This window comes from Pongo pygmaeus, chromosome X, assembly GCF_028885625.2.
Source record: "Pongo pygmaeus isolate AG05252 chromosome X, NHGRI_mPonPyg2-v2.0_pri, whole genome shotgun sequence".
Classification (NCBI taxonomy): domain Eukaryota; kingdom Metazoa; phylum Chordata; class Mammalia; order Primates; family Hominidae; genus Pongo; species Pongo pygmaeus.
In genome coordinates, this window is record NC_072396.2 from 13,065,052 (window position 1) to 13,081,625 (window position 16,574).

At 40.5% G+C, this 16,574-nt stretch overlaps 1 protein-coding gene across 5 annotated transcripts in view; it reads left to right on the plus strand.

Annotated features, from left to right (window-relative positions):
- FRMPD4 (FERM and PDZ domain containing 4) overlaps positions 1-16,574 on the plus strand; it is a 583,947-nt gene that overhangs the window by 475,250 nt on the left and 92,123 nt on the right. The window lies entirely within an intron of this gene.

Genomic DNA, 16,574 nt, shown 5'->3' on the forward strand with positions numbered 1-16,574 from the left:
AGGAAGAACCTCCTGTGGGACAATTTAGGACAGAAATGCAAGCCAACACATTCACATGGTTGAAAATGTTGCTGACACTGACCTGTAATATCAAAACACATGCTCCATAAACACAAAACTCCTAATTGTCCACTCTCTGTTAACATTGAAGGCACATATGCCTCAGTTTAAAATTTTTATGACTCCTATATCCAAAGGTTCATTTTTTTCCTTCCAGAATTACTAACACATTGATTTTTCATAATCAGGGAGATCAAAACGCAATACCTGAATTCAGCATAAGTGATGAGTAATTTTATATACATAATCCCATGGATACACAAACATATAGTTCACTGATACTTCATATTTGACTAAGTGCTTCATTACTGAAATTTGGGATTATCAACTGTGGCAATAGGATAATTAGGTCAAAGCTAAGAGTTTACAAAATACATGTGGTTTATTGGTTTAGTTTTATTGTAAATATAAGTAGTTTGTTATGTGATATTCTTAATGGGGCACCAGAAAATGTATTTTATGTTATGTTAAAAATATTGGTCAAGAATCCCTTTAGAAGCCCACTGGAGTTATACCTCCTTAGTGAATTTAGGGGAAAAGAGTTCTTTAGAAGTTTTTCAAATGAAGAAGCTGGGCCTATCATATGAATGGATCCATTCATACTATGGGAGTGTTCAGGAATAAGGAGACATGACATTTGTCTTTTATAAACTCATATTTTCAACCAAGATTGAAGCCAAAGCTGAGGTTATCAGAACACTTTTCACTGAAGAGGGGATTTCCTAACTTTTATGCTTACTCATTACGGAAAGTGTTAGGTTGGTACAAAAGTAATTGCTGTTTTTGCCATTGAAAGTAATGGCAAAAATTTCAATTACTTTTGCACCAACCTAATACATCTGTACTTTGGGAAAGGCATTAAGTGGAGTATTTCTGGGGTCTTTCAGAGAAAGTTTCTTTCTCAAGCCTAGTTCAGCTTTTGCTTCACAAAGAGATTCTGGAGGGTCAAGCATTCTTGGAAGAACTGGGAGAGGAGCAAAAAGAGAAATAGAAAGAGAAGGCACTTACTTTTAGGGTAAGCAACCATCCTAGTTTTAGCATTTAAAAGGCCCATGTCCCAGGGAAACTCTGGAATGGTTGGTCACTGCTATGGTCTGAATGTTAGTGCCCCCTCAAAATTTTTATGTTGGAACCTAATACCCAATATGATTGTATTAATAGGTGGGGCCTTTAGGGAAGTGATTAAGTCATGAGGTCTCTGCATCATGAATGGAATTAGTGTCCTTATAAAAAGTTGAGGAGAATTGCCTTGCTCCTTCTCCCATGTAAAGACACAGTGACAAAGTACTGTCTTTGAGGAATGTGGCCTTTACCAAACACCAAATCTACTGGAAGATCTTGGACTTCACTGCCTCCAGAACTGTGAGAAATAAATTTCAATTATTCATAAGTTACCCAGTCTAAGGTATTTTGTTGTAGCAGCTCAAATAGACTAAGACAGTCACTCTACTTCAGTCTGGGCTTAATGGAGTCTTCCCAGATGGCTAGAAAAGTCATACTTGCACTCCTGGAGCATCCAGATCTCCAAGGAATGGTCTTACACAGGAGCAGACACTGAGACTTGTGTCATATTCACTATGCATTGGGAACAAGACCTGAGAACATTTCCAATCTTTCTATGGACAAGGGGAGCCAGAATATAGAAAGACTCTGTATATAAGAGCCCTTGGGAAGGAGCTGCAGTGTTCATCTGGAATAACTTCTCTCTTGAGATGTGTGTGGGTGTCAGCAGGGGCATACCTCATCTAGGCAGGCTCTGAGCCTTCTATCGGCTTGCATCCTGTAATGCCATGTTTGGGCTTGATGGCAGAAGTTGCATGGATGTTTTGTTTTCCCCTAGGTGCGTACCTCTGTGATTAGTCCTATTGATTTTTGTGCCTGGAGGATGATAGAAGAAATAAAATATCTGTGTTTAGGCTGGCTGTGACTTAATTGCCTGCTGCAGGGCAGTGACAGAGAAAAACCTATCTGAAAGTGTGATCACTTCCTAGCAGTTGTTCCAGGGACATTTAGAAAGATTATTTCCAAGAAAAATATTTTACTTCTGGTTTAACACTTGTAGAAGAAAATGGCATATCTGTAAACAAAGCGCTCTCTATAGAGCTTTACATATAATAAAATGAACCAGTTAAGAGAGGATGGCAAACAGCTCCAAGTTCAAATCCAGCCTGCCACGTGTTTTTGCAAAGTCCATCAGCTAAGAAAGGTAGGTTTTTTAAACGATTTTTTAAAAGTTGAAAAAATATATTTTGTGACACATGGAAATCACATAAAATTCAGATTTTAGTATCCATAAATATTTTGCTGGGTATAGCCATGTTTGCTCATTTGCATTTTATCTATGTCTGCTTTCCTGCTACAATAACAGAGTTGAGTAGTTGCAACAGAAACTGTCTGGCTCACAACCTTTTCACTCTTACTAAATCACAATGTTAAAATAATGTATGTCTCACTAATGAAAATGATCACACATTACAAAATATTCCTGTGCCTTCCCATAAGTTTAGTCATCTGTCTGCCATAATGTGTGCTAACCTAAACACTTAACTCTTGTAAAATAATCCCCTTTCTACTGGGCTCCTCAGCTGATATGTTTTAAGGTCTATATCTTACACAAGATAAATTCCCTTTCTGTATAATAAAAAACATCCCATTTTCTTAGCCACTAAGGAAATTTGGAAAAACACTCACCATTTTGATAACACTGTAAAATTCTCTCTTTAAAAATTGGCATCCATTTGCTTGCTTTAGTGGTGTAGTCTTGTTTTGTTCCTTTTCCCCCATTGCAGCATGTGTTCATGGATCATTTTTTTGTTCCCAGATCCATTTGTGTTTCTTGGTGGATTATTTTTCTTATCATTTGGTTACTCTATTATGGAAAATTATTTTTTTCTTGAGAAAATGAAAGAGTTTCGCAGAGACCAATTTACTGCTATACTAACAACATTTTGGTTTTTTCATGTAGTCTCAAAAAGCTATAATTGCTGCACTGAAATTAGATGAGTTCTGTTCACTTCATAGTCTTCTAAGCTGTTAACTCTAACTCAGACTATATAATGGTGTTTGAGGACTAAAATCTTTGAAGAATCCATGCCCTTTACAAATTACCATATCTTTCTTCTTTAAAAGTATCTAAGGATAATTTTCTTTTCACAATTAGACTAATTAACTGAAAGCAGTCTCCAAAATTTTATTTTTAAAAAGTAAGGAGTATTATTGCCCATAGAAACATTATGAATTGTGCCTTGCCTTCCCACTCCCACGGCTAGCCAGCCCAATTAAATTCATTTGACTTCAACAAAGAATTATTGAGGATTAACAGACATCATATAAGGCACTGAGCATGTATAGATATGTAGGCATGATTCTTGCCCTCAAGGAGAAGAATTCTAATTAATTTCCCTATATTTATGACTGGACAATGCTGTTGGCGAGGGTAGTATTTGGTAGGAATGTTTGGTGGAGATGGATGGTGTATTAAGGGATATTATTGATGCTGGTAAAGAGTAGCCGTCAATGTGAAGTGGAAGGGCAGGTTTGTGCATGAGAAGGGAGTTATAAAGTAGATCTTTCCTTTGACCCTAGAAACCCCAGACCTTCTTGATGAACACTCACTTTCCAACCTGCAGACATTGAAAAAAAAAACCATTGCCTAGGTGGCTGTCCTGAATCACAACCTCAAAATTTGGTCCTTCAAGGCAGCAACATAAATCTGCTAGCTCCTGTTAGAATGGGTGCACTAGATTTTTTGGATTAGAGATGCAATTGAGAACCTGATAAATGCCATAGACTTTTCCCTCCATCCAGAAAAACCCACGTGTATACAAAGTTCTGCATACAATATTAGAATGGTTTTTGACTCCCTAAAGTTAGTCCCAGTTTTAGAGCCGGGGCAGCAGACTCTAAGAATGCTGTCTCCCTTCCTCCCCTTCTCCCCCTTCCTCAGTACCAGATGCTAACATTGAAGAGTCAAGCTTATAAACAACTTGCTCTTATCCTTTTCTATGAAAGCAGTTGAAATGGAAAATTGCCCATCCCATAATAAGAAGGTACAATGGTCAAACTAGAGACTAATTCCCCTTTCTCCCAACATCTGTAATAGGGCAGCTAACTATCCCTCCATCTGCCTTCTCCCACTACTTAGTTGATTATTCCTACTAATCTAATTGATGAGCAGTGTTATAGCTATGGCTGTTTATCTACAGAGGGTTGCTCACATCTGTCAGACATGTCACCCCTTCTATACTAATACCCTGTGAATTGGAGAGCTTTCCTGGGTAGCAGTAGTGTTCTTTCAATAAGAAAGTAACTGTAATAAGAAATAAGAATAAATGATAGGGGAGTGACATTAACAAGGTGGCAAAATGAGGTCCCCCACTGGTATCCCCCACAGCAACTATAATTTGGCAGCCACCTATGGACAAAAGTGGCTTTGTGGGAGCTTTGGAATCCAAGTAGGTCACTAAACCCTGGTGGAGCCCAAGACTGAGGAGGGCCATTTGGAGAAGGCAGACCCACCCAGGCCTTGGTGGCAGACTCACTGACTATGATCCCAAATACAGACCCAGAAACAACCACATCCCCCCGTGGAGTTGGCTACAGCCCTGTTTGGCCTTAGTCCTACCACTGGCATTATCCATCAAGGGACCCGGGAAGAGTCATACCTAGCTGGGCCTTGGGTAACAGATCTGCTGACCTTGGCCCCAGTTGTGGACCCTAGAGTGGCTTGTGATCAAGCTCCAGCCTCTTTCAGCCATTGTCTGCGAGCAGTCCCACCTGTCCTGGGACCTGCTGGGAAACGAGTCTGTTCATATCCCCAGAGGTAGGCCTAATGAACTTAGTTCCACAGATTTTGAAACAGCCCCATAATTCAGCTCCAGCCTCTCTCAGCCATAATCTAGGAGCAGTCATGCCCACCCAGGGACATCCTGTGTCCCCTCAGGCAGGCCTACTGACCTCCGTCTGAATGTGGATCCTGAAGTGGCCCCATAACCTGGCCCTAGCTCCTCTCAGCCACGGTCAGGGAGACAGGCTTCTCTGTGCCCTAGAGGCAGACTTGCCAACCTTGATCCAACTGCAGATCCTGAAACAGCCCTGAAACTCAATTCCAGCCACTCTCATCTGGTATTCAGGAGCAGTCCTGACTCCCCGACTCCACCTAGGGACCTGCTGAGTGACATGCCCATTTGTGCCACCACAGGCAGGCCTGCTAGCCTTGGTCCAACTACAGATCTTAAAGCAACACTGTGATCCAGCTCCAGCCCTGCACAGCCAAAGTCCTTCCCACCCAGGAAACCACGAGGAAGCATGTCCATCTGTGTCCCCAGAAGCAGGCCTGTGGATCTTGATCTTGACTGTGGACCCTGAAGTAGCCCTATCACTCATTTCAAGCCCCTCTCAACCACAGTCCAGGACCAGTTATGCTTACTCAGAAACCCACCCAACGGTCCAGCAATAACCCTCCCAGGGATCTGGTAGAAGCTATAATGATCTGTGTACCTAGTAACAGGCCAATGATCTGTGGAACCTTGTCCCAGCATCAGCCCAATTAATGAAGATCCTAGAAGCATTTCAGTCCACTCAAGGATGAGATAGGATCCATGCTTTCCCAAGGCTCTGGAAATAGGCCTACCCCCCATTGCAAGACCCCATTGCAGATCTAGCAGTAGTCACATGATCTAGCTCTACTGTAATTGCAGAGACAATCTCATCAGTCAACAAGAGAAGGTCTTTACCTGCTGAAACCAGTCTATAAAGACCAGTCTGTAAAAACTGGAAATCTAGCAGACCCCATTGCAAATATAGCAGTAGTCACATGATCTGGCTCCACTGCAATTGCAGAGGCAATCTCATAAATCAACAAGAGAAAGTTTTTTTGTTTTTTGTTTTTTTTTTAAGACGGAGTTTCACTCTTGTAGCCCAGGCTGGAGTGCATTGGCACGATCTCGGCTCACTGCAACCTCCGCCTCCCGCGTTCAAGCGGTTCTCCTGCCTTAGCCTCCCGAGTAGCTGGGATTACAGGCTTGTGCCACCATGCCCAGCTAATTTTCATATTTTTAGTAGAGATGGGGTATCACCATGTTGGCCAGGCTAGCCTCAAACTCCTGACCTCAGGCAATCCACCCGCCTCAGCCTCCCAAAGTGCTGGGATTACAAGCGTGAGCCACCCTGCCTGGCAAGAGCAGGTTTTTACCAGCTGAAACCAGTCTATAAAGACTGGAAGAGGGCCGGGTGCAGTGACTCACGTTTGTAATCCCAGTACTTTGGGAGGCCAAGGCGGGTGGATCACTTGAGGTTAGGAGTTTGAGATCAGCCTGGTGAACATGGTAACATCCAGTCTCTACTAAAAATACAAAAAAAAAAAAAAAAATAGCCTGCTGTGGTGGTGTGTGACTGTAGTCCCAGCTACGCCAGAGGCTGAGGTGGGAGGATCGCTCGAATCCAGGAGGCAGAGGTTGCAATGAGCCAAGATCACACCACTGGACTCCAGCCTGGGCAACAGAGCAAGACTCTGTCTAAAAAAAAGAAAACAAAACAAACAAACAAACAAAAAACTACTGAAAGAGATGTTTGCCCCCTCAAATGCACAGATACCAATTCAAGGCTACATGAATCATGAAGAATCAAGAAAACATGACACCACAAAAGGAAACTATTAAGGCTTCAATAAGCAGCCCCTAAGATATATCATTTGAGATATATAAATTACATGAAAAATAATACAAAATAATCACCTTAATGAAGCTCGGTGGAATACAAGAGAACACAGACCACCAAGAAAAACAAAAAGCAATACATACACAAAATAAAAAGTTTAATAAAGAAATACAGGCCAGGCGTGGTGATTCACGTTTGTAATTCCAGCACTTTGGGAGGCCAAGGCAGGCAGATGGCTTGAGCCCAAGAGTTCAAGACTAGCCTGTGCAACATGGCAAAACCCCGTCTCTACAAAAATTAGCCAGATGTGGTGGCCCGAACCTGTAGTCCCAGCAACTTGGGAGGCTGAGGTGGGAGGATGACTTGAGCCCAGGAGGCAGAGGTTGCAGTGAGCCAAGATCACACCACTGCACTGTAGCCTGGGCAACATAGCCAGACCCTGTTTCAAAAAAAGAAAAGAAAAGAAAGGAAAAAGAAAAGGAAGTAATAAGGAAAGCAAAAATGAAAGGAAGGGAAGGGAAGTGAAGGGAAGGGAAAGGAAGGGAGAAAGAAAGAAAGAAAGAGAGAAAGAAAGAAAGAAAGAAAGAAAGGAAGGAAGGAAGGAAGGAAGGAAGGAAGGAAGGAAGGAAGGAAGGAAGGAAGGAAGGAAGGAAGAGAAAGAGAGAGAAAGAAAGAAAGAAAAAGGATAGAAGGAAAGAAGGAAGGAAAGAAGAAGAAGAGAGGAGAGGAGAGGAAAGGAGAGGAGCGGAGAGGTGAACTATAAAAAGAACCAAACAGAAATCCTGGAGCTAAAGAATACAATGACAAAACTGAACATTTTAATAGCTTCAACAGCAGACTCGATTATGCAGAAGAATCAGTGAATGTGAAAACAGGCTATTTGAAATTACCCAGTTAGAGAAACAGAAAGTAAAAAGAATTAAAAAGGGTAAAGGAAGCATACAGGACCTATGAGATACCATCAATTGAATGAATATATGCATTATGGGAATATTAGAAAGAGAAAAGGAAAAAAGGGAAGAAAGCTTATTTAAAGAAATAATGGCTGAAACATCCTAAATCTTGGAAGGGATATGGACATCCAGATTTATACAAATCAAAGGATCTCAAGCAGAATCAATCCAAAGACTACTCTAAGACACATTATAACCAAATTTTTAAAAGCCAAACAGAGACATAGAATATTGAAAGCAGCAGGAGAAAAGCAACTTGTCACATGCAAGAAAACCCTTATAAAACTATCAGTGGATTGCTCATCAGAAACCTTGCAGGCCAGGAGTGGATGATATATTCAAAATGCTAGGAAGAACTGCCAACCAAGAATACTTAGCCAGGGGCAGTGACACCCACCTGTAGCCTCAGCTATTTGGGAGGCTGAGGCTAGAGGATCACTTGAACCCAGGAGTTTAAGACCAGCCTGGACAACACAGTGAGATTCCATCTCAAAAAAAGAATACTATACACAACAAAGCAGTCCTTCAGAAATGAAAGAGAGGGAAAGATATTCCTAGACAAACAAAAGCTGAAGGAGTTCATTGCCAGTATATCTGCCTTAGAAGAAATGCTACAGTGAGTTCTTCAAGTTGAAATGAAAGGATGCTAAGTAACTACCTGAAAACATGAAAGTATAAATCTCACTGGTAAAGGAACTACACAGTTAAATTCAGAGTACTCTAATACTGTAATGGTAGTGTATAAATCACCTTTAACTACAGTATGAAAGTTAAAAGACAAAAGTATTAAAAAATAACAACAGCTACAACTTGTTAATGAAAATACAACATGTAAAGTATTACATCAATAACATATAATTTGGGGGCAGGGAGAATTAGAAGTGTAGAGTTTTGTATACAATTGAAATTAGGTTGTTATCAGCTTAAAATTAACTATTATAACTATTAGGTGTTTTATGTAAGCCTCATGGTCACCACAAAGAAAAAACTATTAGTAGATACACAAAAGATAAAGAGAAAGGAATCAAAGTATATCATTACAAAATATTAACAAATCACAGGAGAATACAGCAAGAGAGGAAGGAAGTGACAAAGGCACTACAAAACAGCCTGAAAGCAATTAGCAAAATAATAATAGTCAAACAATAGTTAGTTTGTTCAATAGTTAGTTTGACAATACTCAAACCTTTGTATAATAGGAATTACAGAAGGAGAAGAAAGAGAAAAGGGGCCAGAAAGTATATCTTTAAAAATAATGGCTGACAAATGAGATTACATCAAGCTAACAGCTTCTGCACAGCAAAGGAAACAATCAACAAGGTAAAAAGACAACTCATAGGATGGGAGAAAATATTTGCAAACTATTCATCTGACAAGGGATTAATAATCATAATGTATAAGGAACACAAACAGCTCAACAGGAAAAAAAAGAATAATCCAATTAAAAGTGGGCAAAAGACCTGAATAGACATTTATCAAAAGAAGACATAGAAATGACCAACAGGTATATAAAAAATGCTCAACATCACTAATCACCAGAGAAATACAAATCAGAACCACAGTGAGATGTCATCTCACCGCAGTTAAAATGGCTTTTATTAAAAGACAGGCAATAACAAACGCTGGAGAGGATGTTGAGAAAGGGGAACCCTCATACCATCACTGTTGGTGGGAATGTAAATTAGTACAGCTACTAGGGAACACAATATGGAGGTTCCTCAAAAAACTAAAAGTAGAACTACCATATTATCCAGCGATATCACTACTAGATACATATTCAAAATAAAGAAAATCAATCTATCAAAGAGATATCTGCACTCTCATGTTTATTGCAGCACTATTCACAATAGCCAAAATATGGAATCAACCTAAGTGTTCATCAATGGATGAATGGATAAAGAAAATGAATGTAGTATAAATACACAGTAGAATATTATCCAGCAATAAAAAAAATCCTTTATTTGCAGCAACATGGATGAAACTCCATGTCATTATGTTAAGTGAAATAAGCCAGACACAGAAAAACAAATATTGCATGTTTTTATTAACATGTGGGAGCTAAAAAATTGGATATCAGGAAGATGGAGAGTACATTGCTAGTTACCAGTGGCTGAGAAGGGTGCAGGGGAGGGAGGGATAAAGAGAAGTTGATTAATGGGCACAAAAATACAGTTAGATGAATAAATAAGACCTAGTGTTTTATAGATCAGTAGAAGGACTACAGTTAACAGTAATCTATTGTATATTTCAAAATAGCTAAAAGAGAATTACTCAAGTGTTCCCAGTATAAAGAAAAGTTAAATGTTTAAGATGACAGATATCCCAATTACCCTGATTTGGTCATTACACATTATATGAATATATCAAAATATTACATGCACCCCCAAAATACATACATCTCTTATGTATCAATAAAAAAGTTTATTAAAAAATAATAATAGTGGAAAACTTTTCTAATCTGGGGATAGATAGCAACACTTAGATACAGGGAGCATATGGATTTCCAAATCAAATTTAATCCAAAGGCTGGGCATGGTGACTCACACCTGTAATCCTAGCATTATGGGAGGCCAAAGTGGGAGGATCACTTGAGGCCAAGAGTTTAAGACCAGCCTGGTCAACATAGTGAGACCTGGTCTCTACAAAAAAATTTTAAAAATTAGCTAGGCATGGTGGTACACACCTGTAGTTCCAGCTACTTGAGAGGCTGAGGCAGGAGAATCACTTGAGCCCAGGAGTTGAGGCTGCAGTGAGCTATGATGGCACCACTGCACAGCCTGGGTGACAGAGTGAGATCCTGTCTCAAAAAAAAAAAAAAAAATCAATCCAAAGACGAGTACACCAAGACATATATTAATCAAACTACCAAAAATCAAAGACAAAGAAAAAATTCTGAAAGCAGCAAGAAACTAGAAACACATCATATTAAAAGGAGAGCCAATACAACTATCAGCAGATTTCTCAGCAGAAACCCTACAAACCAGGACCTAGTGGTCCAAAGTGGGCCAAGTCTAATCATGTGGCACATTAAGTTTTTCTTACTTGGTGGGCCCAGCAAATGACAGAGCTGTAACTGGGCTTTAGAACCTGAGTCTTATCTTGCATGCCCCATAGACACACTCCATTTTTTGGATTATACACAAGTAGTCTGTCTCCTATCCCAGGATTGTTAAGCAGTTGCCTTGACTGTAGTAGGGAGTTCTCAGGAGTACCTGCTTATTGCAGTCGATGGGAGATTGGCAAGATGATTCAGAGCAAAATAGGCCATTTAGAAGGGATCCATCCAAAAATTAGATCCTAGCACACCTGTCTTTTCATCAGTCCTACCTCATCAGAATTATAATGGAAAGTCAAATCAGATCATGTTCCAGGGGCATTCTGTCTGCAGAAGAGTACATTAGAAAGGTCATCTTCCTGCCTAATGTTAGATGGACTTAGATGCACCATGATGCTGCTTAGTAAAATAAAAAAGCAGGCCCGGGCACAGTGGCTCACGCCTGTAATCCCAGCACTTTGGGAGGTCAAGGTGGGCAGATCATCTGAGGTCAGGAGTTCCAGACCAGCCTGGCCAACATAGCGAAACCCTATCTCTACTTAAAATACAAAAATTAGCCGAGCATGGTGGCGCATGCCTGTAGTCCCAGCTACTCGGGAGGCTGAGGCAGGAGAATCGCTTGAACCTGAGAGGTGGAGGTTTTAGTGAGCTGAGATCACGTCGTTGCACTCCGGCTTGGGCGACAGAGACTTCATCTCAGAAAATAATAAGAATAATAATAACAACAAAGCAAAGAACATCTACCAAGTAACTGACACATAAAATATGCACAATGATGTGTAATATAATAAGGCCTTATTATATTAAGACCAGCAAGCAACTCCAGTGAAAACACAAAAGAAACAGCTCTATGGTATGCTGACACTACAAATTGTAATCTCACCTCATACACACTTGCAGCATTCACGTTTTCTGATAATTGCAAATTACAGAGCCTGAGGAGAAAGAGGTTGGTGATTCTAGAAAATGGAAAGTGTGGGAAAACATTATAACAAGGCTAAAGTAGAAAAAGGGATTTGGGAGTATAGTTCATAAAATCTATAATGATATATAATGACGGAAATTAATAAGAAAAATGACTTCACCCAGATTATCTTAATGTCCTTAGATTTTGTTAATGACCATGTCCCACTTACTTATTAAGTCTCTTCACTACTCTAGATGCTTTTTGGCAACTCATGTATGGAAAATGAATGTTAAAGATTGAAGAATCAGAATAAATTTTAAATTAGGGCATGTTTTCAATGATCTCATATGGTTGACACTACTGAATGTCTTAACATCTTACTTGTATTAAGAAAAAAATGGAAGGAGATAATTATTGAACCAGTGCCATGTTCTGTTCATCCTTTGGAACTACAAATTTGCAAGTGATTGCCTGCCTTTTCTATAAGTAGATGAAAAGACAAAAAAAAATCATTTTGGTGAGGCTGTGTATTTTCCCTGTGGTCAGAACATGCCCAGAACCAAAGTATAAACCTTATTCCCTAGAGAGAACGGAGAGCTGTAGGAGCTTACAGCGAAATCTGTTTTTACAGGTAACACATTGGGTGGGTGTGGTGGGCAAGAATCTCAGGCCACACACTCAGATGTGAGAGAAGTGTAACATTATCTATATATTATCTATATAATCTAATATTTATTTCAAATCCCTATTCTGGTATATGATCAGTTCATCCTGTTTTCCGTAGAACTGAGTCGACCTGTAGAGGGTTGGTTTAATGAGAGGAGGCATTGGGAGATGTGAAGTTTATCCACTCCTCGGTCACATCATCTGTCTTACCAGAACTTGCTGAGATATATTTGTACCCATCTGGTCTGTCTTTGACTACTCACCTAGAAAGGAAGCCAACATGTCACCCCTTGTTCACCATTGTCAACCCTCCCTTAGCCGCTTCTCTGTCATCCTGCATGCACTTGCCACTCCTGAGCCATTATGGGACATAGAATAGTCTCTGGGGCTAATTTCCTCCAGAATCTTGTCACCTTCCCAGGGTACTGACTAGAAAAGAAGGCACAGGTTGCTGTGCTCTTTAATTCTTCAAGGCTAGCTGGGGGTTCCCAGTTGGTTCTTCCTGGAGAATCAGCTTCTGAAAAGACAGGGAGCATGCCTGCCCTTTCACAGGCAACTACAAGTCTGGGCCTGTTGCTTGTCCTGTGGTTCACCCCATTTTCCCCATCCTCAGACTAATCCCCATTCTGGGGAGGAGTAAGTTTTACTCTGGTTTATGTAATACCCATCTGTATTAGTCCATCTTCACACTGCTAATAAAGCCATACCTGAGACTGGGCAGTTTATAAAGAAAAAGAGGTTTAATGGACTCACAGTTCCACATGGCTGGGGAGGCCTCACAATCACGGCAGAAGGTGAAAGGTACGTCTTACATAGTGGCACAAGGGAGAATGAGAGCAAAGCAAAAGGGGAAACCTCTTATAAAACCACTAGATCTCATGAGACTTATTTAGTACCACAAGAACAGTATGGGGGAAACTGCCCTCATGATTCAATTATTTTCCAGAAGGTCCCTCCCACAACACATGGGAATTATGGGAGCTACAATTCAAGATGAGATTTGGGGGGGGACACAGCCAAACCATATATCAGCATCCTAGCTTACAGCTTTTACCCTCAGTTTCTAAAACCTAGATATTTCTTTACTTTCTTCTGTAACAATCCTTTCCTGAAGTAATGAGTGTTATATGATCTGGCTGACCAAATGGGCAAAGAAATAGAGCTGCTGGAACAGAGTAAAGGAATGAAAGGTATGGGGGTGGGAGGGAAACTTTGGTGACTATTTCAAATTATTGTCCTGCTACCCAATGAAAAGACATGGGGGGTAGAAGTCAGAAAAATCTGAGTTCAAGTTCTACCTCTGTAATGTATTAGCTGTTTGTGACTTGCACAAGGAACTTAATTTATATAATTCTCAGTTTCCTCACCTATAACATGAAGACCTATCTTATACAATCGTTGGAAGAATTAAATAAAACAGAGTAAGTAAAGCTCTTAGCAGAGTAAGAGCACATAGTCACCTCTTAATAAATTTGAATTATCATTGTCCTCATCAAGGTTATTACCAGCGGCATCACTATAGCTGAATGATCATGAGCAAATTACTTAAGTCTCAGGGTCTTACTCTCCTAGTCTATAAATGTGGCTAAGAATTTGTACTTCTAAGCCTTTGTCTCAGGATTGAATGAGATTATGTACATGAAGCACTTTGTGGCCTATAGCAAGTTAGGTCATTGTGTCAGATGCTGTCATTACTGCTCTGGAAATTGGAGATTGGAGCACAAGCCTGGGTATCCAATCAAAACCAAAGAGAGGAATCTGGGTGGAAATTCAAGACTTTCAGGATGAAGATAACTTGAAAAGCAGTTAAAAAGCGCTAAGACTCAGGGTTTGTAAACATACCTAGACTCAGCCTTGGGGCACTGAAACTGAGAGTCTGGCAGTGAACTTGACTTTGGGGACACATAAGTGTGCAGCAGTGTGACAACATGGTGACAGGAACCAGAGTGACTTCAATGTTCTGTCATACATGAGTGAAGGGGATGTGAAGAAATTCAGGGGCCATTGGCATGTGCCCTGCTTGGGTTGAGATTAGGTTAGGAATGACCCAAATCAGGGATGAAGAAACTTTTCCCTTAAAAGGCCCAGATAGTAAATATTTTACGCATTGCAGGCCATAAGGGTCTCTGTCACAACTTAATTCTGCCTTTGTAGTGCAGAAGCAGCCATAGATGATATTAACACATAAACAAATTATTATGGCTCTATTCCAATAAAATGTTATTTACAGAAATGGGGATGGGGAGAGGGCAAATTTAGCCCACAGGCCTTGTTTGTTGCCCTTTGACCTGAACCAATGAAGCTTAAAGAGACCAACCTGAAGATAAGAGTGTATAGAGGCAGAGAAATGAAGCAGAGGCTTTTAGCTAGAAATAATAATGACAATAAAGCAAATATTATGACCTCTATAGCCACCTAAAGTCCTTTTCAGAACGTGGACAGATAGGAAAAATAATAAGCAAACAAACAAATGATAAACATCACAGACTTTTGTGATGGCTTCCATGACCCTTTGTAATCCACCCCCCAGGGTGGCTTGCACTCATATTTTTACCCACTGAAAGGGATTTACACCTTGCTCATAATCTATACAACACAATGTTATCACTATTTGCAAACTTGTCTCTCTTTGTCACAATTCTGTGTGTTTCCTAATGATAATGGCCAATATTAGGGTAGCTCTAACTATCTTGTAACAAACCCAAAACTATACAGAGTTTCCATCACAATAGGAGTTTGTCAATCACATAAAGTCCATAATGGGTCCTCCTGATAGGTAGACAGCTCTCTCCTTCAGAGGGTAATCCGGAGAAACAGCCCAGACCTTCTTCATTTTATGGCTCTTAAATGTTCAACACAGAGCTCCCAGTTTGTCCTTGTCAAATTGGCAGAAGGGGAAGATGATACAAGGGTGCATGGAAGGGTTTTACAAAAGAGGTGTACAGCACTTTTCCTCCCCTTCCTTTGGCAAGAAGCCAGCCACATGGATGGATCTACCTGCCCAGGAAGCTGAGCATGGTGTAGCTGTGCACCCAGGCAGTGCAGGGAGCAGTTTGGCTGAGCACATTGCCAGTCTCTGCACAGATTCTGTTTTATTAATTATGTTAGCCTTCAGGCCTACCACTGTACTCAGAATAGAATTGGAAATAAAGAAGTGTTTGCCGAAAGAGCCATAAAAGGGAATTTAATACTACCCACCTTTAAAAAGATTACTATAATTTATTATTCTTGTAACCAAATCTAAATTAATTGATAGACTTTTTTATACTTTAAGTTCTGGGGTACATGTGCAGAATGTGCAGCTTTGTTACATAGGTATACATGTGTCATGGTGGTGTGCTGCACCCATCAACCCATCACCTGCATTAGGTATTTCTCCTAACGCTATCCCTCCCCTAGCCCTCCACCCCACAACAGGCCCCGGTGTGTGATGTTCCCCTCCCTGTGTCCATGTGTTCTCATTGTTCAACTCCCACTTATGAGCGAGAACGTGCGGTGTTTGGTCTTCTGTTCAGCACTGTACCTGAAGCAGGTTCATTGCTCATTTCACGCTTTTCCATATGCATTGATTTTAGCCTTGACCTCATATTTTTCAAATGTCTCCATCACTTCATCAGTGTTGTTAACTATATTATCTCCATCTGCCTCACTTTTACTAACCTCTGGGTTCTCAACCTCTTCATGTCACCTTAGGCTTCATTCATGAAATGAAGTATTTGCTAAATTGTTCAAATTACTACTCTGGAACTAACCTGCATTTAACCTTCCCCCATGCTGCCTAATCCAGTGTCAGATCATATACCCAGCATAATCAGAGCCACATTTATGCCCACCAACCTCTAATTTCACATTAAACTCAATAACCTGTATTTCCCCTGGGAAAATGCAGTGTTTATTGCCCTTTTGTGTGGAGTTGTATTTATGCATTATGTGCATGATTTACATGTGAACTTGCAGATTAACAGCCTCCTGTCTCCTGACTGAACCAGCATCCAAGCTATGTAGTCTCCCTGCATCCCCTTCCTGTCCTTAAGATGCAGAGATGTGGTAGCTTGAAAGAGACATGCATCTGGGAGAGACAAGATCATGGCTTTACACCAGGGATTTCCCAACCTGAACCTGTGACACCTTCAGGGTCCTCATCCCCCCAAAAGGTTTGAAGGGAAGACTATAGGCATTCTGTGAGAGACCATTCTTCATTGTACAAGTCTGTCCTTCAATGGAAGGACATTTAACTTCTGTGACCCCATCCACTAATCCTGGTGGTGATCCCCAA